At 35.5% G+C, this 3,888-nt stretch overlaps 1 pseudogene; it reads left to right on the top strand.

Annotated features, from left to right (window-relative positions):
- LOC107711330 (general transcription factor IIH subunit 4-like) overlaps positions 1 to 3,888 on the top strand; it is a 10,095-nt pseudogene that overhangs the window by 4,525 nt on the left and 1,682 nt on the right.

Raw genomic sequence — 3,888 nt, 5'->3', positions numbered from 1 at the left:
GAGCGAGAGAGAGAGAGAGCGCGAGAGAGCACATACCAGCTTCATCACTGTGTCTGTCACGCTACTCTGTTCCCCTCTCGGGCTGTGTCTTTACGTTTATTTTGAAAGATGAAGCTCGCGTTTATGGTAAGGGGCGTTACATTTCCGAGGTGTGCTTGTGGTGTTCGGCCAATCACAGTGCACTGGGTCAGCTGGCCAATCAGAGCGGACTGCGCTTGTCAAAGGAGGGGGCTTTGTAGAAAACGAAGCGTTTGAGAGAGGCGGGGCATAGAGGACCTACAATAATGTACAGTATTTGAAAAATAATGTGTTTTTTGAACATTAAAGCATGTCAACATATTCTGTTACACCAAATACACAAAATAATGATCTTTAAAATAGCATCATATGACCCCTTTAATGGTTAAATGGTTAAAATGGTTGTATGTAAAAAAAAATAATTGTAAAAAAATCTGGAGACCAAATGATGTGTAATTTGAGAGTGTCTCTTGATGTGTATATTTTTATGTATCTCTTCAAACAGTCAAAACAGACCCGAATGCATTATGAGGGTTAACCCATGTTGTGCTTGCCATGGCTGCAATAGTTGCTCATTTGCACTGCTATAGTAGATTGCGTTGGTCATTATGGATATGATCTGGCTGTGTCTGTGTTCTTTAATGTGAGTATTGCCCGTAGGACAGCTGCAGATCTTCCCACTCCCATCAGTGCTTTTATCGAATTGCGCTTTCACGGTTATTTGCCATATTTAGTAATTCTGGCTCTAAAGATCCCCTACTTTATGATATGTGCATCTTAAGAAGGTTTACATGCACAGATTAGTCAAACAAAAGATTCTTATGTACCCAGTTGGAATTATGAGTAAAATATATGTGCATTCGAAAAGTGCAATAACAGCGAGAAGCTTCAAGAGTCCTGTTGGAAAAAGATAAACAACTTAGCATGGAGCAACTGTGCGTTTGCCTTTCTAACATACGGAAAAACATGGCTTTATCTTGTGAAAACATATGGCCTTCAATAACTAGACATCTGAATGGGAATAATTTGCAAAGATCACTGGGTGAGAGAATTCCTGCACTGTGTATGCGAACAAGGTATTTTTGAATCTGATTGTGAAACTAGTCAGATACAGGTATTTGCATGGCATTTGCTCCTGTTTGGTGAATTATTCAATACTTGCGCCTCTTCTTTCAGTCTGATCATTTTTATTCCCTCAAGGTGTTTACATGATGACTTTTCATTCCAGATGAGCTATCATTCTGATTGGATTATTAGGCTGCATGTAAACGTGGTTAGTGTGATGGAAAATGTGGCTCCACATCCTTATTAACAGTCTGATCTGTCTCCTTCATAGTCGAGAGGAATGGACCTGGTGGAGATTCTTTCCTTTTTGTTCCAGCTGAGTTTTACTTATCGTAAATAAATTAAAGAAGTAATTTTGCCATAGTCCCATGAAGTAGGTTTGCTCACTTGCTTATTAAAATATTTTGTTTTGTAGTGTGATTGTTGTTTTTCTTGCAGGATTATTCTGTGGAGGGCATGAGTGAGTCTCTGCTCACATTTTTGCAACATTTACGAGAGTTCGGTCTGGTTTTCCAAAGAAAGGTCAGTCATCACGTAAAAGTACTGAATAGCAGTCAAACTATAATAATATATAGATAATAATAAATATGTTTTTTATTTACACACACACACACACACACACACACACTACCATTCAAAAGTTTGGAATAATTAAGATTTTTAAATGTTTTTAAAGAAGTCTCTTATGCTCACAAAGACTGCATTTATTTGTTCAAAAATACAGTAATATTGTAAAATATTATTACAATTTAAAATAACTCTTTTCTATTTGAAAATATTGTAAAATGTAATTTTCAGCATCATTTCTCCAGTCTTCAGTGTCATATGATCCTTCAGAAATCAGTATAATATGATGATCTGCTGCTTAAGAAAAATTTATTCTTATTATCAGTGTTGAAAAGAGTTGTGCTGCTTGATATTTTTGTGGAAACCGTGATACTTTTTTTTTTTTTTCAGAATTGTTTGATGAATGTAAAATTCTAAATAACCGCATTTATTTGAAATAGAAATCTTTTGTAACAATATAAATGTCTTTAGTGACACTTATGATAAATTTAATGCATGGTTGCTGAATAAAAATGTTTCCTTTCAAAATAGATATTTTACTGACCCCAAAGTTTTGAATGGTGGTTGTTTGTACTGTATATGTAAATAATAATAATAATAATAACTAGTGATTTGTTTGTTTGTTTATTACTAGGGAGGGACATTGTCAAATTGCTTTTATAATTGTATAGTAATTTAAAATTCAGTCTTAAATTTTTTTACTTATGCAGTACTTTAAATGCTTTGTATTTAAAAGTTTACTTTAAATATGCCTTAAACAAGCTCTTACACCAGTTTGCATCATCTTTTCACAGAGGAAGTCAGGGAGGTACTACCCTACTAGGCTGGCCATAACTCTAGCTGCAGGAGTCACAGTAAACCCTGCCTCTGGATCTTCTGCACTCGGAGCCACACCAGGAACAGGAGACACATCGTTGCTTCATCGTTGTAGAAACAAATTACCGTGTATATGCCTACACAAGTATGTCACACACATCATACACACTGACTTGTCTAAAGTGCAATACACTGTACAAGATCAGTCCTCCATCTCTCTCTGACAGACTCTGAACTCCAGATTGCACTAGTAGCTCTATTTAGCGAGATGCTGTATCGGTTTCCTAACCTGGTGGTTGCCCAGGTAACCAGAGAGTCGGTGCAGCAGGCCATCGCTAACGGCATAACAGCACAGCAGGTGAGAGATGCGCGGTCGCGGTAACCCAGTAACTGTTGCCCTGCAGATTGGTTTGGCCTTTTAATGATAGTGTTGTTTTGGCATGCATTTTGTGATTTAAGATCATTCACTTCTTAAGGACCCGAGCTCACCCAGTAATGCTTAAACAGGTAATTGCTAACGGGTTTCATTTTTACCATTATGCTAATAAAAAGGGTTTCATTTAAATGTTGCATTAACTGAACAAACTTAGTATAGTTTAGGGCTGGGTGATTATAGCAAAGAAATTATTACATTTATAGTAATTAATAATTATCATTTATAATAATGACTAATTATTAAAATTGTTTTAATTAATTAAATGCAGTGCTTATAAGGATTTCTTTGTGTTAAAAATCCAGTTGATTAATTTAAAATCTCATTTTCCACTGGCTTCTTGATTTGCAAAAAATAAGCTCTGTGACCAACAAAAGTTCATTATTCATACGTTTTTTTTTGTTTTTTTTAATTGTGGTAATCTTCAAATAAACACGTTTTATGAATTTTAAAGCCTTAGTACAATCGCCCGAAGTAAAAAGCTAAACATAGGCTATAAACAAACTGCACCACGGTCACGACTTCAATGTCACCACCATTAAAGGGAGAGTTCGCCCAGAAATAAAAAAAAATTCATTATTAAAAGTCATTATTTACTCGTCCTCCTCTGGTTCCAAACTGGCATGATTTTCTTTCAGCTGTTGAACACAAAAGAAGATACTTTGAAGAATGTTGGTATCCAGACAGTTGACGGAAGCCAGTGACTTGCATAGTATTTTTTTTTACCATATTTTGGAAGTCAATGGCTACCGTCAACTGTTTGGATACCAACATTCTCCAAAGTATCTTCTTTTGTGTTCAACAGAAGAAAGAAAATCATACAGGTTTGGAACAACTTGAAGGTAATTAAATGACTACAGAATTTGTATTTTTGTGAGAACTCTTTAAGATTCCGACAACTCTTTCAGTCTTTATTTAAAAACATTTTCCCTGAAAGTTTGAGTTCGAATAGCTTGAAAGAGTGTGATGATAAACACAATGAGGCTGTA

The sequence above is a fragment of the Sinocyclocheilus rhinocerous genome, unplaced genomic scaffold (assembly GCF_001515625.1).
Source record: "Sinocyclocheilus rhinocerous isolate Xijiao unplaced genomic scaffold, SAMN03320098_v1.1 scaffold86, whole genome shotgun sequence".
NCBI lineage: Eukaryota > Metazoa > Chordata > Actinopteri > Cypriniformes > Cyprinidae > Sinocyclocheilus > Sinocyclocheilus rhinocerous.
Note: the sequence above shows the minus strand (reverse complement) of the source record. Positions and strands in the feature narration are given on the sequence as shown.